The following is a 27,309-nucleotide window of genomic DNA, read 5'->3' as shown; positions in this document are numbered from 1 at the left end:
ACAAAACACACAATACTTGCAGGCTCTTATTTAGTTATCAATAGTATACTATAGATCACTTTATGGTGCATTCACACTCTTGTTTAGACATCATCTTTAGTCTATCACCTCCACTCCTATTGGTTGCCATCCACTCTATGTCTTTAAAATGTCAACCTCTTAATAGCTCAATGATGTATATATTATATATGTAAAAAATAATCAAAACCTACAAGGTTTAATTTAGTTATGTCGTATGACATAGATCACCTTATGGCCCATTCACTCTTTTTTGTCTAGACAACATCTTTAGCCTATCACCTCCTCTCCTGTTGGATGCCGAATTTCAAACCTCTTGGAAAAGTATCATGAATAGGCAATAACTGTATTGAGAAAATATACAACTCTTATGTCATTTGCCATTAACAGCTACATTCTATTAGATTCACCAAAGGAGTATGACAAGAATTAATTCATTTTTGGGCACCATTTTGATTTGTAATAGCAAAAGAATAGTATTTTCTTTGATGTAGCAACAAAGTTACAAGCTTTGCTACACATAAAACACCCAAAGGAAAATGGGAAGGACCACAGTTAGGGAATAGAATGGAATTTGTCCCAAGTTTATTTACAGAGGAGAAAGCTCATATGAAGTTGCAAAACTGAAAGTGGGCAAGTCGAATGTGCCAGATAAGATTAAAAAGAGGAACATTTCCCATACCGGGAGTCGAACCCGGGCCGCCTGGGTGAAAACCAGGAATCCTAACCGCTAGACCATATGGGAACTTGCAGTACAATCTCCTCTGTAGATTTTCCTCCCACTCCTGCTTTTGGAGGATGTTCTGGACCATGGGATCTACAAGGAAATAAGATGTTAATTTGCAAACTCTTTCATGTGCTAATATCACTTGTTAACATGCAATATCCTCTGTAGATTTTCCTCCCACTCCTGCTTTTTGAGGATGTTCTGGACCATGGGCTCTACAAGGAAATAAGATGTTCATTTGCAAACTCTTTCATGTGCTAATATCACTTGTTAACATGCAATTCAACTGCAATAATGCAGAGGTAAATAAGTAGAGGAAAATTACTACTTAACACCTCATTTATGACTCATAATTACATAGTAGATGAGGTTGAAAAAAGACATAGGTCCATCAAGTTCAACCTATGCTAAATTAGACAACAGATACTTTATCCTCTATCTATACTTACTTATTGATCCAGAGGAAGGCAAACAAAAAATCCCAGAGTCATATCATCCAATGATATCTCATAAGGGGAAAAATAAATTCCTTCCTGACTCCAAGAATTGGCAATCGGATTAATCCCTGGATCAACATCCTTCCCATGTATACTTATTTGGTATATCCCTGTATACCTTTCCCATCTAAAAAGATGTCCAACCTTTTTTTGAACAAATCTATTGTATCTGCCACTCTAAGCAGTTTTTTTTCCAGAACTGAAATAGTTTGAGACAATTGACCAGCATTGTCCTTATTGTGTCAACAATTCCAATTACAAAAAGTGTAGCTGAAGCCCAAAGTGACAAAAATTATTTTGCTCAACTACAAAAATTAGAGATAAATAGTGTCTAGCATCTATTTTCTATTACAAAATACTGAACTTTTTAAAACTTTGCAAACTGATGTCTAAAGGCCCCCCAAAAATCTAATTGACAAGTATAACAAAATACACAATACTTGCAGGCTCTTATTTAGTTATCAATAGTATACTATAGATCACTTTATGGTGCATTCACACTCTTGTTTAGACATCATCTTTAGCCTATCACCACCTCTCCTATTGGTTGCCATCCACTCTATGTCTTTAAAATGTCAACCTCTTAATAGCTCAATGATGTATATATTATATATAAAAAATACTCAAAACCTACAAGGTTTAATTTAGTTATGTGGTATGACATAGATCACCTTATGGCCCATTCACTCCTTTTTGTCTAGACAACATCTTTAAACTATCACCTCCTCTCCTGTTGGATGCCGAATTTCAAACCTCTTGGAAAAGTATCATGAATAGGCAATAACTGTATTGAGAAAATATACAACTCTAATGTATTTTGCCATTAACAGCTACATTCTATTAGATTCACCAAAGGAGTATGACAACAATTAATTCATTTTTGGGCACCATTTTGATTTGTAATAGCAAAAGAATAGTATTTTCTTTGCTGTAGCAACAAAGTTACAAGCTTTGCTACACATAAAACACCCAAAGGAAAATGGGAAGGACCACAGTTAGGGAATAGAATGGAATTTGTCCCAAGTTTATTTAGAGAGGAGAAAGCTCATATGAAGTTGCAAAACTGAAAGTGGGCAAGTCGAATGTGCCAGATAAGATTAAAAAGAGGAACATTTCCCATATCGGGAGTCGAACCCGGGCCGCCTGGGTGAAAACCAGGAATCCTAACCGCTAGACCATATGGGAACTTGCAGTACAATCTCCTCTGTAGATTTTCCTCCCACTCCTGCTTGTGGAGGATGTTCTGGACCATGGGCTCTACAAGGAAATAAGATGTTCATTTGCAAACTCTTTCAGGTGCTAATATCACTTGTTAACATGCAAATCAACTGCAATAATGCAGAGGTAAATAAGTAGAGGAAAATTACTACTTAACACCTCATTTATGACTCATAATTACATAGTAGATGAGGTTGAAAAAAGACATAGGTCCATCAAGTTCAACCTATGCTAAATTAGACAACAGATACTTTAACCTCTATCTATACTTACTTATTGATCCAGAGGACGGCAAACAAAAAATCCCAGAGTCATATCATCCAATGATATCTCATAAGGGGAAAAATAAATTCCTTCCTGACTCCAAGAATTGGCAATCGGATTAATCCCTGGATCAACATCCTTCCCATGTATACTTATTTGGTATATCCCTGTATACCTTTCCCATCTAAAAAGATGTCCAACCTTTTTTTGAACAAATCTATTGTATCTGCCACTCTAAGCAGTTTTTTTCCAGAACTGAAATAGTTTGAGACAATTGACCAGCATTGTCCTTATTGTGTCAACAATTCCAATTACAAAAAGTGTAGCTGAAGCCCGAAGTGACAAAAAATTATTTTGCTCAACTACAAAAATTAGAGATAAATAGTGTCCAGCATCTATTTTCTATTACAAAATACTGAACTTTTTAAAACTTTGCAAACTGATGTCTAAAGGCCCCCCAAAAATCTAATTGACAAGTATAACAAAACACACAATACTTGCAGGCTCTTATTTAGTTATCAATAGTATACTATAGATCACTTTATGGTGCATTCACACTCTTGTTTAGACATCATCTTTAGTCTATCACCTCCACTCCTATTGGTTGCCATCCACTCTATGTCTTTAAAATGTCAACCTCTTAATAGCTCAATGATGTATATATTATATATGTAAAAAATACTCAAAACCTACAAGGTTTAATTTAGTTATGTCGTATGACATAGATCACCTTATGGCCCATTCACTCTTTTTTGTCTAGACAACATCTTTAGCCTATCACCTCCTCTCCTGTTGGATGCCGAATTTCAAACCTCTTGGAAAAGTATCATGAATAGGCAATAACTGTATTGAGAAAATATACAACTCTTATGTCATTTGCCATTAACAGCTACATTCTATTAGATTCACCAAAGGAGTATGACAAGAATTAATTCATTTTTGGGCACCATTTTGATTTGTAATAGCAAAAGAATAGTATTTTCTTTGATGTAGCAACAAAGTTACAAGCTTTGCTACACATAAAACACCCAAAGGAAAATGGGAAGGACCACAGTTAGGGAATAGAATGGAATTTGTCCCAAGTTTATTTACAGAGGAGAAAGCTCATATGAAGTTGCAAAACTGAAAGTGGGCAAGTCGAATGTGGCAGATAAGATTAAAAAGAGGAACATTTCCCATACCGGGAGTCGAACCCGGGCCGCCTGGGTGAAAACCAGGAATCCTAACCGCTAGACCATATGGGAACTTGCAGTACAATCTCCTCTGTAGATTTTCCTCCCACTCCTGCTTTTGGAGGATGTTCTGGACCATGGGATCTACAAGGAAATAAGATGTTAATTTGCAAACTCTTTCATGTGCTAATATCACTTGTTAACATGCAATATCCTCTGTAGATTTTCCTCCCACTCCTGCTTTTTGAGGATGTTCTGGACCATGGGCTCTACAAGGAAATAAGATGTTCATTTGCAAACTCTTTCATGTGCTAATATCACTTGTTAACATGCAATTCAACTGCAATAATGCAGAGGTAAATAAGTAGAGGAAAATTACTACTTAACACCTCATTTATGACTCATAATTACATAGTAGATGAGGTTGAAAAAAGACATAGGTCCATCAAGTTCAACCTATGCTAAATTAGACAACAGATACTTTATCCTCTATCTATACTTACTTATTGATCCAGAGGAAGGCAAACAAAAAATCCCAGAGTCATATCATCCAATGATATCTCATAAGGGGAAAAATAAATTCCTTCCTGACTCCAAGAATTGGCAATCGGATTAATCCCTGGATCAACATCCTTCCCATGTATACTTATTTGGTATATCCCTGTATACCTTTCCCATCTAAAAAGATGTCCAACCTTTTTTTGAACAAATCTATTGTATCTGCCACTCTAAGCAGTTTTTTTTCCAGAACTGAAATAGTTTGAGACAATTGACCAGCATTGTCCTTATTGTGTCAACAATTCCAATTACAAAAAGTGTAGCTGAAGCCCAAAGTGACAAAAATTATTTTGCTCAACTACAAAAATTAGAGATAAATAGTGTCTAGCATCTATTTTCTATTACAAAATACTGAACTTTTTAAAACTTTGCAAACTGATGTCTAAAGGCCCCCCAAAAATCTAATTGACAAGTATAACAAAATACACAATACTTGCAGGCTCTTATTTAGTTATCAATAGTATACTATAGATCACCTTATCGTGCATTCACACTCTTGTTTAGACATCATCTTTAGCCTATCACCACCTCTCCTATTGGTTGCCATCCACTCTATGTCTTTAAAATGTCAACCTCTTAATAGCTCAATGATGTATATATTATATATGTAAAAAATAATCAAAACCTACAAGGTTTAATTTAGTTATGTCGTATGACATAGATCACCTTATGGCCCATTCACTCTTTTTTGTCTAGACAACATCTTTAAACTATCACCTCCTCTCCTGTTGGATGCCGAATTTCAAACCTCTTGGAAAAGTATCATGAATAGGCAATAACTGTATTGAGAAAATATACAACTCTAATGTATTTTGCCATTAACAGCTACATTCTATTAGATTCACCAAAGGAGTATGACAACAATTAATTCATTTTTAGGCACCATTTTTATATGTAATAGCAAAAGAATAGTATTTTCTTTGCTGTAGCAACAAAGTTACAAGCTTTGCTACACATAAAACACCCAAAGGAAAATGGGAAGGACCACAGTTAGGGAATAGAATGGAATTTGTCCCAAGTTTATTTAGAGAGGAGAAAGCTCATATGAAGTTGCAAAACTGAAAGTGGGCAAGTCGAATGTGCCAGATAAGATTAAAAAGACGAACATTTCCCATACCGGGAGTCGAACCCGGGCAGCCTGGGTGAAAACCAGGAATCCTAACCGCTAGACCATATGGGAACTTGCAGTACAATCTCCTCTGTAGATTTTCCTCCCACTCCTGCTTTTGGAGGATGTTCTGGACGATGGGCTCTACAAGGAAATAAGATGTTCATTTGCAAACTCTTTCATGTGCTAATATCACTTGTTAACATGCAAATCAACTGCAATAATGCAGAGGTAAATAAGTAGAGGAAAATTACTACTTAACACCTCATTTATGACTCATAATTACATAGTAGATGAGGTTGAAAAAAGACATAGGTCCATCAAGTTCAACCTATGCTAAATTAGACAACAGATACTTTATCCTCTATCTATACTTACTTATTGATCCAGAGGATGGCAAACAAAAAATCCCAGAGTCATATCATCCAATGATATCTCATAAGGGGAAAAATAAATTCCTTCCTGACTCCAAGAATTGGCAATCGGATTAATCCCTGGATCAACATCCTTCCCATGTATACTTATTTGGTATATCCCTGTATACCTTTCCCATCTAAAAAGATGTCCAACCTTTTTTTGAACAAATCTATTGTATCTGCCACTCTAAGCAGTTTTTTTCCAGAACTGAAATAGTTTGAGACAATTGACCAGCATTGTCCTTATTGTGTCAACAATTCCAATTACAAAAAGTGTAGCTGAAGCCCAAAGGGACAAAAAATTATTTTGCTCAACTACAAAAATTAGAGATAAAGAGTGTCCAGCATCTATTTTCTATTACAAAATACTAAACTTTTTAAAACTTTGCAAACTGATGTCTAAAGGCCCCCCAAAAATCTAATTGACAAGTATAACAAAACACACAATACTTGCAGGCTCTTATTTAGTTATCAATAGTATACTATAGATCACTTTATGGTGCATTCACACTCTTGTTTAGACATCATCTTTAGTCTATCACCTCCACTCCTATTGGTTGCCATCCACTCTATGTCTTTAAAATGTCAAGCTCTTAATAGCTCAATGATGTATATATTATATATGTAAAAAATAATCAAAACCTACAAGGTTTAATTTAGTTATGTCGTATGACATAGATCACCTTATGGCCCATTCACTCTTTTTTGTCTAGACAACATCTTTAGCCTATCACCTCCTCTCCTGTTGGATGCCGAATTTCAAACCTCTTGGAAAAGTATCATGAATAGGCAATAACTGTATTGAGAAAATATACAACTCTTATGTCATTTGCCATTAACAGCTACATTCTATTAGATTCACCAAAGGAGTATGACAACAATTAATTCCTTTTTGGGCACCATTTTGATTTGTAATAGCAAAAGAATAGTATTTTCTTTGATGTAGCAACAAAGTTACAAGCTTTGCTACACATAAAACACCCAAAGGAAATGGGAAGGACCACAGTTAGGGAATAGAATGGAATTTGTCCCAAGTTTATTTACAGAGGAGAAAGCTCATATGAAGTTGCAAAACTGAAAGTGGGCAAGTCGAATGTGCCAGATAAGATTAAAAAGAGGAACACTTCCCATACCGGGAGTCGAACCCGGGCCGCCTGGGTGAAAACCAGGAATCCTAACCGCTAGACCATATGGGAACTTGCAGTACGATCTCCTCTGTAGATTTTCCTCCCACTCCTGCTTTTGGAGGATGTTCTGGACCATGGGCTCTACAAGGAAATAAGATGTTCATTTGCAAACTCTTTCATGTGCTAATATTACTTGTTAACATGCAATTCAACTGCAATATTGCAGAGGTAAATACGTAGAGGAAAATTACTACTTAACACCTCTTTAATGACTCATAATTACATAGTAGATGAGGTTGAAAAAAGACATAGGTCCATCAAGTTGAACCTATGCTAAATTAGACAACAGATACTTTATCCTCTATCTATACTTACTTATTGATCCAGAGGATGGCAAACAAAAAATCCCAGAGTCATATCATCCAATGATATCTCATAAGGGGAAAAATAAATTCCTTCCTGACTCCAAGAATTGGCAATCGGATTAATCCCTGGATCAACATCCTTCCCATGTATACTTATTTGGTATATCCCTGTATTCCTTTCCCATCTAAAAAGATGTCCAACCTTTTTTTGAACAAATCTATTGTATCTGCCACTCTAAGCAGTTTTTTTCCAGAACTGAAATAGTTTGAGACAATTGACCAGCATTGTCCTTATTGTGTCAACAATTCCAATTACAAATTTGCAGCTGAAGCCCGAAGTGACAAAAAATTATTTTGCTCAACTACAAAAATTAGAGATAAATAGTGTCCAGCATCTATTTTCTATTACAAAATACTAAACTTTTTAAAACTTTGCAAACTGATGTCTAAAGGCCCCCCAAAAATCTAATTGATAAGTATAACAAAACACACAATACTTGCAGGCTCTTATTTAGTTATCAATAGTATACTATAGATCACTTTATGGTGCATTCACACTCTTGTTTAGACATCATCTTTAGTCTATCACCACCTCTCCTATTGGTTGCCATCCACTCTATGTCTTTAAAATGTCAACCTCTTAATAGCTCAATGATGTATATATTATATATGTAAAAAAAAAATAAAACCTACAAGGTTTAATTTAGTTATGTGGTATGACATAGATCACCTTATGGCCCATTCACTCTTTTTTGTCTAGACAACATCTTTAGCCTATCACCTCCTCTCCTGTTGGATGCCGAATTTCAAACCTCTTGGAAAAGTATCATGAATAGGCAATAACTGTATTGAGAAAATATACAACTCTTATGTCATTTGCCATTAACAGCTACATTCTATTAGATTCACCAAAGGAGTATGACAAGAATTAATTCATTTTTGGGCACCATTTTGATTTGTAATAGCAAAAGAATAGTATTTTCTTTGATGTAGCAACAAAGTTACAAGCTTTGCTACACATAAAACACCCAAAGGAAAATGGGAAGGACCACAGTTAGGGAATAGAATGGAATTTGTCCCAAGTTTATTTACAGAGGAGAAAGCTCATATGAAGTTGCAAAACTGAAAGTGGGCAAGTCGAATGTGCCAGATAAGATTAAAAAGAGGAACATTTCCCATACCGGGAGTCGAACCCGGGCCACCTGGGTGAAAACCAGGAATCCTAACCGCTAGACCTCACCTCCTCTCCTGTTGGATGCCGAATTTCAAACCTCTTGGAAAAGTATCATGAATAGGCAATAACTGTATTGAGAAAATATACAACTCTTATGTCATTTGCCATTAACAGCTACATTCTATTAGATTCACCATTAGGAGTATGACAAGAATTAATTCATTTTTGGGCACCATTTTGATTTGTAATAGCAAAAGAATAGTATTTTCTTTGATGTAGCAACAAAGTTACAAGCTTTGCTACACATAAAACACCCAAAGGAAAATGGGAAGGACCACAGTTAGGGAATAGAATGGAATTTGTCCCAAGTTTATTTACAGAGGAGAAAGCTCATATGAAGTTGCAAAACTGAAAGTGGGCAAGTCGAATGTGCCAGATAAGATTAAAAAGAGGAACATTTCCCATACCGGGAGTCGAACCCGGGCCGCCTGGGTGAAAACCAGGAATCCTAACCGCTAGACCATATGGGAACTTGCAGTATGATCTCCTCTGTAGATTTTCCTCCCACTCCTGCTTTGGAGGATGTTCTGGACCATGGGCTCTACAAGGAAATAAGATGTTCATTTGCAAACTCTTTCATGTGCTAATATCACTTGTTAACATGCAATTCAACTGCAATAATGCAGAGGTAAATAAGTAGAGGAAAATTACTACTTAACACCTCATTTATGACTCATAATTACATAGTAGATGAGGTTGAAAAAAGACATAGGTCCATCAAGTTCAACCTATGCTAAATTAGACAACAGATACTTTATCCTCTATCTATACTTACTTATTGATCCAGAGGATGGCAAACAAAAAATCCCAGAGTCATATCATCCAATGATATCTCATAAGGGGAAAAATAAATTCCTTCTTGACTCCAAGAATTGGCAATCGGATTAATCCCTGGATCAACATCCTTCCCATGTATACTTATTTGGTATATCCCTGTATACCTTTCCCATCTAAAAAGATGTCCAACCTTTTTTTGAACAAATCTATTGTATCTGCCACTCTAAGCAGTTTTTTTTCCAGAACTGAAATAGTTTGAGACAATTGACCAGCATTGTCCTTATTGTGTCAACAATTCCAATTACAAAAATTGCAGCTGAAGCCCGAAGTGACAAAAAATTATTTTGCTCAACTACAAAAATTAGAGATAAATAGTGTCCAGCATCTATTTTCTATTACAAAATACTAAACTTTTTAAAACTTTGCAAACTGATGTCTAAAGGCCCCCCAAAAATCTAATTGATAAGTATAACAAAACACACAATACTTGCAGGCTCTTATTTAGTTATGATTAGTATACTATAGATCACTTTATGGAGCATTCACACTCTTGTTTAGACATCATCTTTAGTCTATCACCACCTCTCCTATTGGTTGCCATCCACTCTATGTCTTTAAAATGTCAACCTCTTAATAGCTCAATGATGTATATATTATATATGTAAAAAAAAAAAAAAACCTACAAGGTTTAATTTAGTTATGTGGTATGACATAGATCACCTTATGGCCCATTCAATCTTTTTTGTCTAGACAACATCTTTAGCCTATCACCTCCTCTCCTGTTGGATGCCGAATTTCAAACCTCTTGGAAAAGTATCATGAATAGGCAATAACTGTATTGAGAAAATATACAACTCTTATGTCATTTGCCATTAACAGCTACATTCTATTAGATTCACCATTAGGAGTATGACAAGAATTAATTCATTTTTGGGCACCATTTTGATTTGTAATAGCAAAAGAATAGTATTTTCTTTGATGTAGCAACAAAGTTACAAGCTTTGCTACACATAAAACACCCAAAGGAAAATGGGAAGGACCACAGTTAGGGAATAGAATGGAATTTGTCCCAAGTTTATTTACAGAGGAGAAAGCTCATATGAAGTTGCAAAACTGAAAGTGGGCAAGTCGAATGTGCCAGATAAGATTAAAAAGAGGAACATTTCCCATACCGGGAGTCGAACCCGGGCCGCCTGGGTGAAAACCAGGAATCCTAACCGCTAGACCATATGGGAACTTGCAGTATGATCTCCTCTGTAGATTTTCCTCTCACTCCTGCTTTTGGAGGATGTTCTGGACCATGGGCTCTACAAGGAAATAAGATGTTCATTTGCAAACTCTTTCATGTGCTAATATCACTTGTTAACATGCAATTCAACTGCAATAATGCAGAGGTAAATAAGTAGAGGAAAATTACTACTTAACACCTCATTTATGACTCATAATTACATAGTAGATGAGGTTGAAAAAAGACATAGGTCCATCAAGTTCAACCTATGCTAAATTAGACAACAGATACTTTATCCTCTATCTATACTTACTTATTGATCCAGAGGATGGCAAACAAAAAATCCCAGAGTCATATCATCCAATGATATCTCATAAGGGGAAAAATAAATTCCTTCTTGACTCCAAGAATTGGCAATCGGATTAATCCCTGGATCAACATCCTTCCCATGTATACTTATTTGGTATATCCCTGTATACCTTTCCCATCTAAAAAGATGTCCAACCTTTTTTTGAACAAATCTATTGTATCTGCCACTCTAAGCAGTTTTTTTTCCAGAACTGAAATAGTTTGAGACAATTGACCAGCATTGTCCTTATTGTGTCAACAGTTCCAATTACAAAAAGTGTAGCTGAAGCCCGAAGTGACAAAAAATTATTTTGCTCAACTACAAAAATTAGAGATAAATAGTGTCCAGCATCTATTTTCTATTACAAAATACTGAACTTTTTAAAACTTTGCAAACTGATGTCTAAAGGCCCCCCAAAAATCTAATTGACAAGTATAACAAAACACACAATACTTGCAGGCTCTTATTTAGTTATCAATAGTATACTATAGATCACTTTATGGTGCATTCACACTCTTGTTTAGACATCATCTTTAGTCTATCACCACCTCTCCTATTGGTTGCCATCCACTCTATGTCTTTAAAATGTCAACCTCTTAATAGCTCAATGATGTATATATTATATATGTAAAAAATAATCAAAACCTACAAGGTTTAATTTAGTTATGACGTATGACATAGATCACCTTATGGCCCATTCACTCTTTTTTGTCTAGACAACATCTTTAGCCTATCGCCTCCTCTCCTGTTGGATGCCGAATTTCAAACCTCTTGGAAAAGTATCATGAATAGGCAATAACTGTATTGAGAAAATATACAACTCTTATGTCATTTGCCATTAACAGCTACATTCTATTAGATTCACCAAAGGAGTATGACAAGAATTAATTCATTTTTGGGCACCATTTTGATTTGTAATAGCAAAAGAATAGTATTTTCTTTGATGTAGCAACAAAGTTACAAGCTTTGCTACACATAAAACACCCAAAGGAAAATGGGAAGGACCACAGTTAGGGAATAGAATGGAATTTGTCCCAAGTTTATTTACAGAGGAGAAAGCTCATATGAAGTTGCAAAACTGAAAGTGGGCAAGTCGAATGTGCCAGATAAGATTAAAAAGAGGAACATTTCCCATACCGGGAGTCGAACCCGGGCCACCTGGGTGAAAACCAGGAATCCTAACCGCTAGACCATATGGGAACTTGCAGTATGATCTCCTCTGTAGATTTTCCTCCCACTCCTGCTTTGGAGGATGTTCTGGACCATGGGCTCTACAAGGAAATAAGATGTTCATTTGCAAACTCTTTCATGTGCTAATATCACTTGTTAACATGCAATTCAACTGCAATAATGCAGAGGTAAATAAGTAGAGGAAAATTACTACTTAACACCTCATTTATGACTCATAATTACATAGTAGATGAGGTTGAAAAAAGACATAGGTCCATCAAGTTCAACCTATGCTAAATTAGACAACAGATACTTTATCCTCTATCTATACTTACTTATTGATCCAGAGGATGGCAAACAAAAAATCCCAGAGTCATATCATCCAATGATATCTCATAAGGGGAAAAATAAATTCCTTCTTGACTCCAAGAATTGGCAATCGGATTAATCCCTGGATCAACATCCTTCCCATGTATACTTATTTGGTATATCCCTGTATACCTTTCCCATCTAAAAAGATGTCCAACCTTTTTTTGAACAAATCTATTGTATCTGCCACTCTAAGCAGTTTTTTTTCCAGAACTGAAATAGTTTGAGACAATTGACCAGCATTGTCCTTATTGTGTCAACAATTCCAATTACAAAAATTGCAGCTGAAGCCCGAAGTGACAAAAAATTATTTTGCTCAACTACAAAAATTAGAGATAAATAGTGTCCAGCATCTATTTTCTATTACAAAATACTAAACTTTTTAAAACTTTGCAAACTGATGTCTAAAGGCCCCCCAAAAATCTAATTGATAAGTATAACAAAACACACAATACTTGCAGGCTCTTATTTAGTTATCAATAGTATACTATAGATCACTTTATGGAGCATTCACACTCTTGTTTAGACATCATCTTTAGTCTATCACCACCTCTCCTATTGGTTGCCATCCACTCTATGTCTTTAAAATGTCAACCTCTTAATAGCTCAATTATGTATATATTATATATGTAAAAAATAATCAAAACCTACAAGGTTTAATTTAGTTATGTCGTATGACATAGATCACCTTATGGCCCATTCACTCTTTTTTGTCTAGACAACATCTTTAGCCTATCACCTCCTCTCCTGTTGGATGCCGATTTTCAAACCTCTAGGAAAAGTATCATGAATAGGCAATAACTGTATTGAGAAAATATACAACTCTTATGTCATTTGCCATTAACAGCTACATTCTATTAGATTCACCAAAGGAGTATGACAACAATTAATTCATATTTGGGCACCATTTTGATTTGTAATAGCAAAAGAATAGTATTTTCTTTGATGTAGCAACAAAGTTACAAGCTTTGCTACACATAAAACACCCAAAGGAAAATGGGAAGGACCACAGTTAGGGAATAGAATGGAATTTGTCCCAAGTTTATTTAGAGAGGAGAAAGCTCATATGAAGTTGCAAAACTGAAAGTGGGCAAGTCGAATGTGCCAGATAAGATTAAAAAGAGGAACATTTCCCATACTGGGAGTCGAACCCGGGCCGCCTGGGTGAAAACCAGGAATCCTAACCGCTAGACCATATGGGAACTTGCAGTACAATATCCTCTGTAGATTTTCCTCCCACTCCTGCTTTTGGAGGATGTTCTGGACCATGGGCTCTACAAGGAAATAAGATGTTCATTTGCAAACTCTTTCATGTGCTAATATCACTTGTTAACATGCAATTCAACTGCAATAATGCAGAGGTAAATAAGTAGAGGAAAATTACTACGTAACACCTCATTTATGACTCATAATTACATAGTAGATGAGGTTGAAAAAAGACATAGGTCCATCAAGTTCAACCTATGCTAAATTAGACAACAGATACTTTATCCTCTATCTATACTTACTTATTGATCCAGAGGAAGGCAAACAAAAAATCCCAGAGTCATATCATCCAATGATATCTCATAAGGGGAAAAATAAATTCCTTCCTGACTCCAAGAATTGGCAATCGGATTAATCCCTGGATCAACATCCTTCCCATGTATACTTATTTGGTATATCCCTGTATACCTTTCCCATCTAAAAAGATGTCCAACCTTTTTTTGAACAAATCTATTGTATCTGCCACTCTAAGCAGTTTTTTTCCAGAACTGAAATAGTTTGAGACAATTGACCAGCATTGTCCTTATTGTGTCAACAATTCCAATTACAAAAAGTGTAGCTGAAGCCCGAAGGGACAAAAAAATATTTTGCTCAACTACAAAAATTAGAGATAAATAGTGTCCAGCATCTATTTTCTATTACAAAATACTGAACTTTTTAAAACTTTGCAAACTGATGTCTAAAGGCCCCCCAAAAATCTAATTGACAAGTATAACAAAACACACAATACTTGCAGGCTCTTATTTAGTTATCAATAGTATACTATAGATCACTTTATGGTGCATTCACACTCTTGTTTAGACATCATCTTTAGCCTATCACCACCTCTCCTATTGGTTGCCATCCACTCTATGTCTTTAAAATGTCAACCTCTTAATAGCTCAATGATGTATATATTATATATAAAAAATACTCAAAACCTACAAGGTTTAATTTAGTTATGTCGTATAACAAAGATCACCTTATGGCCCATTCACTCTTTTTTGTCTAGACAACATCTTTAACCTATCACCTCCTCTCCTGTTGGATGCCGAATTTCAAACCTCTTGGAAAAGTATCATGAATAGGCAATAACTGTATTGAGAAAATATACAACTCTTATGTCATTTGCCATTAACAGCTACATTCTATTAGATTCACCAAAGGAGTATGACAACAATTAATTCATTTTTGGGCACCATTTTGATTTGTAATAGCAAAAGAATAGTATTTTCTTTGATGTAGCAACAAAGTTACAAGCTTTGCTACACATAAAACACCCAAAGGAAAATGGGAAGGACCACAGTTAGGGAATAGAATGGAATTTGTCCCAAGTTTATTTAGAGAGGAGAAAGCTCATATGAAGTTGCAAAACTGAAAGTGGGCAAGTCGAATGTGCCAGATAAGATTAAAAAGAGGAACATTTCCCATACCGGGAGTCAAACCCGGGCCGCCTGGGTGAAAACCAGGAATCCTAACCGCTAGACCATATGGGAACTTGCAGTACAATCTCCTCTGTAGATTTTCCTCCCACTCCTGCTTTTGGAGGATGTTCGGGACCATGGGCTCTACAAGGAAATAAGATGTTCATTTGCAAACTCTTTCATGTGCTAATATCACTTGTTAGCATGCAATTCAACTGCAATAATGCAGAGGTAAATAACTAGAGGAAAATTACTACTTAACACCTCATTTATGACTCATAATTACATAGTAGATGAGGTTGAAAAAGACATAGGTCCATCAAGTTCAACCTATGCTAAATTAGACAACAGATACTTTATCCTCTATCTATACTTACTTATTGATCCAGAGGAAGGCAAACAAAAATTCCCAGAGTCATATCATCCAATGAAATCTCATAAGGGGAAAAATAAATTCCTTCCTGACTCCAAGAATTGGCAATCGGATTAATCCCTGGATAAACATCCTTCCCATGTATACTTATTTGGTATATCCCTGTATACCTTTCCCATCTAAAAAGATGTCCAACCTTTTTTTGAACAAATCTATTGTATCTGCCACTCTAAGCAGTTTTTTTCCAGAACTGAAATAGTTTGAGACAATTGACCAGTATTGTCCTTATTGTTTCAACAATACCATTTACAAAAAGTGTAGCTGAAGCCCAAAGTGACAGAACATTATTTAGCTCAACTACAAAAATTAGAGATAAATAGTGTCCAGCATCTATTTTCTATTACAAAATACTGAACTTTTTAAAACTTTGCAAACTGATGTCTAAAGGCCCCCCAAAAATCTAATTGACAAGTATAACAAAATACACAATACTTGCAGGCTCTTATTTAGTTATCAATAGTATACTATAGATCACCTTATGGTGCATTCACACTCTTGTTTAGACATCATCTTTAGCCTATCACCTCCACTCCTATTGGTTGCCATCCACTCTATGTCTTTAAAATGTCAACCTCTTAATAGCTCAATGATGTATATATTATATATGTAAAAAATAATCAAAACCTACAAGGTTTAATTTAGTTATGTCGTATGACATAGATCACCTTATGGCCCATTCACTCTTTTTTGTCTAGACAACATCTTTAGCCTATCACCTCCTCTCCTGTTGGATGCCGAATTTCAAACCTCTTGGAAAAGTATCATGAATAGGCAATAACTGTATTGAGAAAATATACAACTCTTATGTCATTTGCCATTAACAGCTACATTCTATTAGAAACACCAAAGGAGTATGACTACAATGAATTCATTTTTGGGCACCATTTTGATTTTTAATAGCAAAAGAATAGTATTTTCTTTGCTGTAGCAACAAAGTTACAAGCTTTGCTACACATAAAACACCCAAAGGAAAATGGGAAGGACCACAGTTAGGGAATAGAATGGAATTTGTCCCAAGTTTATTTAGAGCGGAGAAAGCTCATATGAAGTTGCAAAACTGAAAGTGGGCAAGTCGAATGTGCCAGATAAGATTAAAAAGAGGAACATTTCCCATACCGGGAGTCGAACCCGGGCCACCTTGGTGAAAACCAGGAATCCTAACCGCTAGACCATATGGGAACTTGCTGTACAATATCCTCTGTAGATTTTCCTCCCACTCCTGCTTGTGGAGGATGTTCTGGACCATGGGCTCTACAAGGAAATAAGATGCTCATTTGCAAACTCTTTCATGTGCTAATATCAATTGTTAGCATGCAATTCAACTGCAATAATGCAGAGGTAAATAAGTAGAGGAAAATTACTACTTAACACCTCATTTATGACTCATAATTACATAGTAGATGAGGTTGAAAAAGACATAGGTCCATCAAGTTCAACCTATGCTAAATTAGACAACAGATACTTTATCCTCTATCTATACTTACTTATTGATCCAGAGGAAGGCAAACAAAAATTCCCAGAGTCATATCATCCAATGAAATCTCATAAGGGGAAAAATAAATTCCTTCCTGACTCCAAGAATTGGCAATCGGATTAATCCCTGGATAAACATCCTTCCCATGTATACTTATTTGGTATATCCCTGTATACCTTTCCCATCTAAAAAGATGTCCAACCTTTTTTTGAACAAATCTATTGTATCTGCCACTCTAAGCAGTTTTTTTCCAGAACTGAAATAGTTTGAGACAATTGACCAGTATTGTCCTTATTGTTTCAACAATACCATTTACAAAAAGTGTAGCTGAAGCCCAAAGTGACAGAACATTATTTAGCTCAACTACAAAAATTAGAGATAAATAGTGTCCAGCATCTATTTTCTATTACAAAATACTGAACTTTTTAAAACTTTGCAAACTGATGTCTAAAGGCACCAAAAAAATCTAATTGACAAGTATAACAAAATACACAATACTTGCAGGCTCTTATTTAGTTATCAATAGTATACTATAGATCACCTTATGGTGCATTCACACTCTTGTTTAGACATCATCTTTAGCCTATCACCACCTCTCCTATTGGTTGCCATCCACTCTATGTCTTTAAAATGTCAACCTCTTAATAGCTCAATGATGTATATATTATATATGTAAAAAATAATCAAAACCTACAAGGTTTAATTTAGTTATGTCGTATGACATAGATCACCTTATGGCCCATTCACTCTTTTTTGTCTAGACAACATCTTTAGCCTATCACCTCCTCTCCTGTTGGATGCCGAATTTCAAACCTCTTGGAAAAGTATCATGAATAGGCAATAACTGTATTGAGAAAATATACAACTCTTATGTCATTTGCCATTAACAGCTACATTCTAATAGATACACCAAAGGAGTATGACAACAATTAATTCATTTTTGGGCACCATTTTGATTTGTAATAGCAAAAGAATAGTATTTTCTTTGATGTAGCAACAAAGTTACAAGCTTTGCTACACATATAACACCCAAAGGAAAATGGGAAGGACCACAGTTAGGGAATAGAATGGAATTTGTCCCAAGTTTATTTAGAGCGGAGAAAGCTCATATGAAGTTGCAAAACTGAAAGTGGGCAAGTCGAATGTGCCATATAAGATTAAAAAGAGGAACATTTCCCATACCAGGAGTCGAACCCGGGCCGCCTGGGTGAAAACCAGGAATCCTAACCGCTAGACCATATGGGAACTTGCAGTACAGTATCCTCTATAGATTTTCCTCCCACCCCTGCTGTTGGAGGATGTTCTGGACCATGGGCTCTACAAGGAAATAAGATGTTCATTTGCAAACTCTTTCATGTGCTAATATCACTTGTTAACATGCAATTCAACTGCAATAAAGCAGAGGTAAATAAGTAGAGGAAAATTACTACTTAATACCTCATTTATGACTCATAATTACATAGTAGATGAGGTTGAAAAAAGACATAGGTCCATCAAGTTCAACCTATGCTAAATTAGACAACAGATACTTTATCCTCTATCTATAGTTACTTATTGATCCAGAGGATGGCAAACAAAAAATCCCAGAGTCATATCATCCAATGATATCTCATAAGGGGAAAAATAAATTCCTTCCTGACTCCAAGAATTGGCAATCGGATTAATCCCTGGATCAACATCCTTCCCATGTATACTTATTTGGTATATCCCTGTATACCTTTCCCATCTAAAAAGATGTCCAACCTTTTTTTGAACAAATCTATTGTATCTGCCACTCTAAGCAGTTTTTTTCCAGAACTGAAATAGTTTGAGACAATTGACCAGCATTGTCCTTATTGTGTCAACAATACTAATTACAAAAAGTGAAGCTGAAGCCCGAAGTGACAAAAATTATTTTGCTCAACTACAAATATTAGAGATAAAAAGTGTCCAGCATCTATTTTCTATTACAAAATACTGAACTTTTTAAAACTTTGCAAACTGATTTCTAAAGGCCCCCCAAAAATCTAATTGACAAGTATAACAAAACACACAATACTTGCAGGCTCTTATTTAGTTATCAATAGTATACTATAGATCACCTTATGGTGCATTCACACTCTTGTTTAGACATCATCTTTAGTCTATCACCTCCACTCCTATTGGTTGCCATCCACTCAATGTCTTTAAAATGTCAACCTCTTAATAGCTCAATGATGTATATATTATATATGTAAAAAATAATCAAAACCTACAAGGTTTAATTTAGTTATGTCGTATGACATAGATCACCTTATGGCCCATTCACTCTTTTTTGTCTAGACAACATCTTTAGCCTATCACCTCCTCTCCTGTTGGATGCCGAATTTCAAAACTCTTGGAAAAGTATCATAAATAGGCAATAACTGTATTGAGAAAATATACAACTCTTATGTCATTTGCCATTAACAGCTACATTCTAATAGATACACCAAAGGAGTATGACAACAATTAATTCATTTTTGGGCACCATTTTGATTTGTAATAGCAAAAGAATAGTATTTTCTTTGATGTAGCAAAACAGTTACAAGCTTTGCTACACATATAACACTCAAAGGAAAATGGGAAGGACCACAGTTAGGGAATAGAATGGAATTTGTCCCAAGTTTATTTAGAGCGGAGAAAGCTCATATGAAGTTGCAAAACTGAAAGTGGGCAAGTCGAATGTGCCAGATAAGATTAAAAAGAGGAACATTTCCCATACCAGGAGTCGAACCCGGGCCGCCTGGGTGAAAACCAGGAATCCTAACCGCTAGACCATATGGGAACTTGCAGTACAGTATCCTCTATAGATTTTCCTCCCACCCCTGCTGTTGGAGGATGTTCTGGACCATGGGCTCTACAAGGAAATAAGATGTTCATTTGCAAACTCTTTCATGTGCTAATATCACTTGTTAACATGCAATTCAACTGCAATAAAGCAGAGGTAAATAAGTAGAGGAAAATTACTACTTAATACCTCATTTATGACTCATAATTACATAGTAGATGAGGTTGAAAAAAGACATAGGTCCATCAAGTTCAACCTATGCTAAATTAGACAACAGATACTTTATCCTCTATCTATAGTTACTTATTGATCCAGAGGATGGCAAACAAAAAATCCCAGAGTCATATCATCCAATGATATCTCATAAGGGGAAAAATAAATTCCTTCCTGACTCCAAGAATTGGCAATCGGATTAATCCCTGGATCAACATCCTTCCCATGTATACTTATTTGGTATATCCCTGTATACCTTTCCCATCTAAAAAGATGTCCAACCTTTTTTTGAACAAATCTATTGTATCTGCCACTCTAAGCAGTTTTTTTCCAGAACTGAAATAGTTTGAGACAATTGACCAGCATTGTCCTTATTGTGTCAACAATACTAATTACAAAAAGTGAAGCTGAAGCCCGAAGTGACAAAAATTATTTTGCTCAACTACAAATATTAGAGATAAATAGTGTCCAGCATCTATTTTCTATTACAAAATACTGAACTTTTTAAAACTTTGCAAACTGATGTCTAAAGGCCCCCCAAAAATCTAATTGACAAGTATAACAAAAAACACAATACTTGCAGGCTCTTATTTAGTTATCAATAGTATACTATAGATCACCTTATCATGCATTCACACTCTTGTTTAGACATCATCTTTAGTCTATCACCTCCACTCCTATTGGTTGCCATCCACTCTATGTCTTTAAAATGTCAACCTCTTAATAGCTCAATGATGTATATATTATATATGTAAAAAATAATCAAAACCTACAAGGTTTAATTTAGTTATGTCGTATGACATAGATCACCTTATGGCCCATTCACTCTTTTTTGTCTAGACAACATCTTTAGCCTATCACCTCCTCTCCTGTTGGATGCCGAATTTCAAACCTCTTGGAAAAGTATCATAAATAGGCAATAACTTTATTGAGAAAATATACAACTCTTATGTCATTTGCCATTAACAGCTACATTCTAATAGATACACCAAAGGAGTATGACAACAATTAATTCATTTTTGGGCACCATTTTGATTTGTAATAGCAAAAGAATAGTATTTTCTTTGATGTAGCAAAACAGTTACAAGCTTTGCTACACATATAACACTCAAAGGAAAATGGGAAGGACCACAGTTAGGGAATAGAATGGAATTTGTCCCAAGTTTATTTAGAGCGGAGAAAGCTCATATGAAGTTGCAAAACTGAAAGTGGGCAAGTCGAATGTGCCAGATAAGATTAAAAAGAGGAACATTTCCCATACCAGGAGTCGAACCCGGGCCGCCTGGGTGAAAACCAGGAATCCTAACCGCTAGACCATATGGGAACTTGCAGTACAGTATCCTCTATAGATTTTCCTCCCACTCCTGCTGTTGGAGGATGTTCTGGACCATGGGCTCTACAAGGAAATAAGATGTTCATTTGCAAACTCTTTCATGTGCTAATATCACTTGTTAACATGCAATTCAACTGCAATAAAGCAGAGGTAAATAAGTAGAGGAAAATTACTACTTAATACCTCATTTATGACTCATAATTACATAGTAGATGAGGTTGAAAAAAGACATAGGTCCATCAAGTACAACCTATGCTAAATTAGACAACAGATACTTTATCCTCTATCTATAGTTACTTATTGATCCAGAGGATGGCAAACAAAAAATCCCAGAGTCATATCATCCAATGATATCTCATAAGGGGAAAAATAAATTCCTTCCTGACTCCAAGAATTGGCAATCGGATTAATCCCTGGATCAACATCCTTCCCATGTATACTTATTTGGTATATCCCTGTATACCTTTCCCATCTAAAAAGATGTCCAACCTTTTTTTGAACAAATCTATTGTATCTGCCACTCTAAGCAGTTTTTTTCCAGAACTGAAATAGTTTGAGACAATTGACCAGCATTGTCCTTATTGTGTCAACAATACTAATTACAAAAAGTGAAGCTGAAGCCCGAAGTGACAAAAATTATTTTGCTCAACTACAAATATTAGAGATAAATAGTGTCCAGCATCTATTTTCTATTACAAAATACTGAACTTTTTAAAACTTTGCAAACTGATGTCTAAAGGCCCCCCAAAAATCTAATTGACAAGTATAACAAAACACACAATACTTGCAGGCTCTTATTTAGTTATCAATAGTATACTATAGATCACTTTATGGAGCATTCACACTCTTGTTTAGACATCATCTTTAGTCTATCACCTCCACTCCTATTGGTTGCCATCCACTCTATGTCTTTAAAATGTCAACCTCTTAATAGCTCAATGATGTATATATTATATATGTAAAAAATAATCAAAACCTACAAGGTTTAATTTAGTTATGTCGTATGATATAGATCACCTTATGGCCCATTCACTCTTTTTTGTCTAGACAACATCTTTAGCCTATCACCTCCTCTCCTGTTGGATGCCGATTTTCAAACCTCTTGGAAAAGTATCATGAATAGGCAATAACTGTATTGAGAAAATATACAACTCTTATGTCATTTGCCATTAACAGCTACATTCTATTAGAAACACCAAAGGAGTATGACAACAATTAATTCATTTTTGGGCACCATTTTGATTTGTAATAGCAAAAGAATAGTATTTTCTTTGATGTAGCAACAAAGTTACAAGCTTTGCTACACATAAAACACCCAAAGGAAAATGGGAAGGACCACAGTTAGGGAATAGAATGGAATTTGTCCCAAGTTTATTTAGAGCGGAGAAAGCTCATATGAAGTTGCAAAACTGAAAGTGGGCAAGTCGAATGTGCCAGATAAGATTAAAAAGTGGAACATTTCCCATACCAGGAGTCGAACCCGGGCCGCCTGGGTGAAAACCAGGAATCCTAACCGCTAGACCATATGGGAACTTGCAGTACAGTATCCTCTATAGATTTTCCTCCCACCCCTGCTGTTGGAGGATGTTCTGGACCATGGGCTCTACAAGGAAATAAGATGTTCATTTGCAAACTCTTTCATGTGCTAATATCACTTGTTAACATGCAATTCAACTGCAATAAAGCAGAGGTAAATAAGTAGAGGAAAATTACTACTTAATACCTCATTTATGACTCATAATTACATAGTAGATGAGGTTGAAAAAAGACATAGGTCCATCAAGTACAACCTATGCTAAATTAGACAACAGATACTTTATCCTCTATCTATAGTTACTTATTGATCCAGAGGATGGCAAACAAAAAATCCCAGAGTCATATCATCCAATGATATCTCATAAGGGGAAAAATAAATTCCTTCCTGACTCCAAGAATTGGCAATCGGATTAATCCCTGGATCAACATCCTTCCCATGTATACTTATTTGGTATATCCCTGTATACCTTTCCCATCTAAAAAGATGTCCAACCTTTTTTTGAACAAATCTATTGTATCTGCCACTCTAAGCAGTTTTTTTCCAGAACTGAAATAGTTTGAGACAATTGACCAGCATTGTCCTTATTGTGTCAACAATACTAATTACAAAAAGTGAAGCTGAAGCCCGAAGTGACAAAAATTATTTTGCTCAACTACAAATATTAGAGATAAATAGTGTCCAGCATCTATTTTCTATTACAAAATACTGAACTTTTTAAAACTTTGCAAACTGATGTCTAAAGGCCCCCCAAAAATCTAATTGACAAGTATAACAAAACACACAATACTTGCAGGCTCTTATTTAGTTATCAATAGTATACTATAGATCACTTTATGGAGCATTCACACTCTTGTTTAGACATCATCTTTAGTCTATCACCTCCACTCCTATTGGTTGCCATCCACTCTATGTCTTTAAAATGTCAACCTCTTAATAGCTCAATGATGTATATATTATATATGTAAAAAATAATCAAAACCTACAAGGTTTAATTTAGTTATGTCGTATGATATAGATCACCTTATGGCCCATTCACTCTTTTTTGTCTAGACAACATCTTTAGCCTATCACCTCCTCTCCTGTTGGATGCCGATTTTCAAACCTCTTGGAAAAGTATCATGAATAGGCAATAACTGTATTGAGAAAATATACAACTCTTATGTCATTTGCCATTAACAGCTACATTCTATTAGAAACACCAAAGGAGTATGACAACAATTAATTCATTTTTGGGCACCATTTTGATTTGTAATAGCAAAAGAATAGTATTTTCTTTGATGTAGCAACAAAGTTACAAGCTTTGCTACACATAAAACACCCAAAGGAAAATGGGAAAGACCACAGTTAGGGAATAGAATGGAATTTGTCCCAAGTTTATTTAGAGCGGAGAAAGCTCATATGAAGTTGCAAAACTGAAAGTGGGCAAGTCGAATGTGCCAGATAAGATTAAAAAGAGGAACATTTCCCATACCGGGAGTCGAACCCGGGCCACCTTGGTGAAAACCAGGAATCCTAACCGCTAGACCATATGGGAACTTGCTGTACAATATCCTCTGTAGATTTTCCTCCCACTCCTGCTTGTGGAGGATGTTCTGGACCATGGGCTCTACAAGGAAATAAGATGCTCATTTGCAAACTCTTTCATGTGCTAATATCACTTGTTAGCATGCAATTCAACTGCAATAATGCAGAGGTAAATAAGTAGAGGAAAATTACTACTTAACACCTCATTTATGACTCATAATTACATAGTAGATGAGGTTGAAAAAGACATAGGTCCATCAAGTTCAACCTATGCTAAATTAGACAACAGATACTTTATCCTCTATCTATACTTACTTATTGATCCAGAGGAAGGCAAACAAAAATTCCCAGAGTCATATCATCCAATGAAATCTCATAAGGGGAAAAATAAATTCCTTCCTGACTCCAAGAATTGGCAATCGGATTAATCCCTGGATAAACATCCTTCCCATGTATACTTATTTGGTATATCCCTGTATACCTTTCCCATCTAAAAAGATGTCCAACCTTTTTTTGAACAAATCTATTGTATCTGCCACTCTAAGCAGTTTTTTTCCAGAACTGAAATAGTTTGAGACAATTGACCAGTATTGTCCTTATTGTTTCAACAATACCATTTACAAAAAGTGTAGCTGAAGCCCAAAGTGACAGAACATTATTTAGCTCAACTACAAAAATTAGAGATAAATAGTGTCCAGCATCTATTTTCTATTACAAAATACTGAACTTTTTAAAACTTTGCAAACTGATGTCTAAAGGCACCCCAAAAATCTAATTGACAAGTATAACAAAATACACAATACTTGCAGGCTCTTATTTAGTTATCAATAGTATACTATAGATCACCTTATGGTGCATTCACACTCTTGTTTAGACATCATCTTTAGCCTATCACCACCTCTCCTATTGGTTGCCATCCACTCTATGTCTTTAAAATGTCAACCTCTTAATAGCTCAATGATGTATATATTATATATGTAAAAAATAATCAAAACCTACAAGGTTTAATTTAGTTATGTCGTATGACATAGATCACCTTATGGCCCATTCACTCTTTTTTGTCTAGACAACATCTTTAGCCTATCACCTCCTCTCCTGTTGGATGCCGAATTTCAAACCTCTTGGAAAAGTATCATGAATAGGCAATAACTGTATTGAGAAAATATACAACTCTTATGTCATTTGCCATTAACAGCTACATTCTATTAGAAACACCAAAGGAGTATGACTACAATGAATTCATTTTTGGGCACCATTTTGATTTTTAATAGCAAAAGAATAGTATTTTCTTTGCTGTAGCAACAAAGTTACAAGCTTTGCTACACATAAAACACCCAAAGGAAAATGGGAAGGACCACAGTTAGGGAATAGAATGGAATTTGTCCCAAGTTTATTTAGAGCGGAGAAAGCTCATATGAAGTTGCAAAACTGAAAGTGGGCAAGTCGAATGTGCCAGATAAGATTAAAAAGAGGAACATTTCCCATACCGGGAGTCGAACCCGGGCCACCTTGGTGAAAACCAGGAATCCTAACCGCTAGACCATATGGGAACTTGCTGTACAATATCCTCTGTAGATTTTCCTCCCACTCCTGCTTGTGGAGGATGTTCTGGACCATGGGCTCTACAAGGAAATAAGATGCTCATTTGCAAACTCTTTCATGTGCTAATATCACTTGTTAGCATGCAATTCAACTGCAATAATGCAGAGGTAAATAAGTAGAGGAAAATTACTACTTAACACCTCATTTATGACTCATAATTACATAGTAGATGAGGTTGAAAAAGACATAGGTCCATCAAGTTCAACCTATGCTAAATTAGACAACAGATACTTTATCCTCTATCTATACTTACTTATTGATCCAGAGGAAGGCAAACAAAAATTCCCAGAGTCATATCATCCAATGAAATCTCATAAGGGGAAAAATAAATTCCTTCCTGACTCCAAGAATTGGCAATCGGATTAATCCCTGGATAAACATCCTTCCCATGTATACTTATTTGGTATATCCCTGTATACCTTTCCCATCTAAAAAGATGTCCAACCTTTTTTTGAACAAATCTATTGTATCTGCCACTCTAAGCAGTTTTTTTCCAGAACTGAAATAGTTTGAGACAATTGACCAGTATTGTCCTTATTGTTTCAACAATACCATTTACAAAAAGTGTAGCTGAAGCCCAAAGGGACAGAACATTATTTAGCTCAACTACAAAAATTAGAGATAAATAGTGTCCAGCATCTATTTTCTATTACAAAATACTGAACTTTTTAAAACTTTGCAAACTGATGTCTAAAGGCACCCCAAAAATCTAATTGACAAGTATAACAAAATACACAATACTTGCAGGCTCTTATTTAGTTATCAATAGTATACTATAGATCACCTTATGGTGCATTCACACTCTTGTTTAGACATCATCTTTAGCCTATCACCACCTCTCCTATTGGTTGCCATCCACTCTATGTCTTTAAAATGTCAACCTCTTAATAGCTCAATGATGTATATATTATATATGTAAAAAATAATCAAAACCTACAAGGTTTAATTTAGTTATGTCGTATGACATAGATCACCTTATGGCCCATTCACTCTTTTTTGTCTAGACAACATCTTTAGCCTATCACCTCCTCTCCTGTTGGATGCCGAATTTCAAACCTCTTGGAAAAGTATCATGAATAGGCAATAACTGTATTGAGAAAATATACAACTCTTATGTCATTTGCCATTAACAGCTACAT

The 27,309-nt window shown here is 35.4% G+C and overlaps 17 non-coding genes across 17 annotated transcripts; all 17 read right to left on the bottom strand.

Moving 5' to 3' along the window:
• Positions 1-691: 691 nt before the first annotated feature.
• TRNAE-UUC (transfer RNA glutamic acid (anticodon UUC)) lies at positions 692-763 on the bottom strand. Its single transcript has one exon. It is a non-coding gene; the product is annotated as a tRNA-Glu (tRNA).
• A 1,592-nt stretch (positions 764-2,355) lies between these two features.
• Positions 2,356-2,427, bottom strand: TRNAE-UUC (transfer RNA glutamic acid (anticodon UUC)). Its single transcript has one exon. It is a non-coding gene; the product is annotated as a tRNA-Glu (tRNA).
• A 1,469-nt stretch (positions 2,428-3,896) lies between these two features.
• TRNAE-UUC (transfer RNA glutamic acid (anticodon UUC)) lies at positions 3,897-3,968 on the bottom strand. Its single transcript has one exon. It is a non-coding gene; the product is annotated as a tRNA-Glu (tRNA).
• Positions 3,969-5,562: 1,594 nt separating this feature from the next.
• TRNAE-UUC (transfer RNA glutamic acid (anticodon UUC)) lies at positions 5,563-5,634 on the bottom strand. The gene has a single exon. It is a non-coding gene; the product is annotated as a tRNA-Glu (tRNA).
• Positions 5,635-7,102: 1,468 nt separating this feature from the next.
• TRNAE-UUC (transfer RNA glutamic acid (anticodon UUC)) lies at positions 7,103-7,174 on the bottom strand. The gene has a single exon. It is a non-coding gene; the product is annotated as a tRNA-Glu (tRNA).
• Positions 7,175-9,102: 1,928 nt separating this feature from the next.
• On the bottom strand, positions 9,103-9,174 carry TRNAE-UUC (transfer RNA glutamic acid (anticodon UUC)). The gene has a single exon. It is a non-coding gene; the product is annotated as a tRNA-Glu (tRNA).
• A 1,470-nt stretch (positions 9,175-10,644) lies between these two features.
• On the bottom strand, positions 10,645-10,716 carry TRNAE-UUC (transfer RNA glutamic acid (anticodon UUC)). The gene has a single exon. It is a non-coding gene; the product is annotated as a tRNA-Glu (tRNA).
• A 1,470-nt stretch (positions 10,717-12,186) lies between these two features.
• On the bottom strand, positions 12,187-12,258 carry TRNAE-UUC (transfer RNA glutamic acid (anticodon UUC)). The gene has a single exon. It is a non-coding gene; the product is annotated as a tRNA-Glu (tRNA).
• A 1,469-nt stretch (positions 12,259-13,727) lies between these two features.
• On the bottom strand, positions 13,728-13,799 carry TRNAE-UUC (transfer RNA glutamic acid (anticodon UUC)). The gene has a single exon. It is a non-coding gene; the product is annotated as a tRNA-Glu (tRNA).
• A 1,467-nt stretch (positions 13,800-15,266) lies between these two features.
• On the bottom strand, positions 15,267-15,338 carry TRNAE-UUC (transfer RNA glutamic acid (anticodon UUC)). The gene has a single exon. It is a non-coding gene; the product is annotated as a tRNA-Glu (tRNA).
• Positions 15,339-16,806: 1,468 nt separating this feature from the next.
• Positions 16,807-16,878, bottom strand: TRNAE-UUC (transfer RNA glutamic acid (anticodon UUC)). Its single transcript has one exon. It is a non-coding gene; the product is annotated as a tRNA-Glu (tRNA).
• Positions 16,879-18,346: 1,468 nt separating this feature from the next.
• On the bottom strand, positions 18,347-18,418 carry TRNAE-UUC (transfer RNA glutamic acid (anticodon UUC)). The gene has a single exon. It is a non-coding gene; the product is annotated as a tRNA-Glu (tRNA).
• A 1,468-nt stretch (positions 18,419-19,886) lies between these two features.
• On the bottom strand, positions 19,887-19,958 carry TRNAE-UUC (transfer RNA glutamic acid (anticodon UUC)). Its single transcript has one exon. It is a non-coding gene; the product is annotated as a tRNA-Glu (tRNA).
• Positions 19,959-21,426: 1,468 nt separating this feature from the next.
• Positions 21,427-21,498, bottom strand: TRNAE-UUC (transfer RNA glutamic acid (anticodon UUC)). The gene has a single exon. It is a non-coding gene; the product is annotated as a tRNA-Glu (tRNA).
• A 1,468-nt stretch (positions 21,499-22,966) lies between these two features.
• On the bottom strand, positions 22,967-23,038 carry TRNAE-UUC (transfer RNA glutamic acid (anticodon UUC)). Its single transcript has one exon. It is a non-coding gene; the product is annotated as a tRNA-Glu (tRNA).
• A 1,468-nt stretch (positions 23,039-24,506) lies between these two features.
• Positions 24,507-24,578, bottom strand: TRNAE-UUC (transfer RNA glutamic acid (anticodon UUC)). The gene has a single exon. It is a non-coding gene; the product is annotated as a tRNA-Glu (tRNA).
• Positions 24,579-26,046: 1,468 nt separating this feature from the next.
• On the bottom strand, positions 26,047-26,118 carry TRNAE-UUC (transfer RNA glutamic acid (anticodon UUC)). The gene has a single exon. It is a non-coding gene; the product is annotated as a tRNA-Glu (tRNA).
• Between the last annotated feature and the right edge of the window lie 1,191 nt (positions 26,119-27,309).

The sequence above is a fragment of the Ascaphus truei genome, chromosome 19, assembly GCF_040206685.1.
Source record: "Ascaphus truei isolate aAscTru1 chromosome 19, aAscTru1.hap1, whole genome shotgun sequence".
In the NCBI taxonomy this organism is placed as follows: Eukaryota; Metazoa; Chordata; class Amphibia; order Anura; family Ascaphidae; genus Ascaphus; species Ascaphus truei.
The sequence above is the reverse complement of the archived record's forward strand: the minus strand, read 5'-3'. Positions and strand labels throughout refer to the sequence as shown.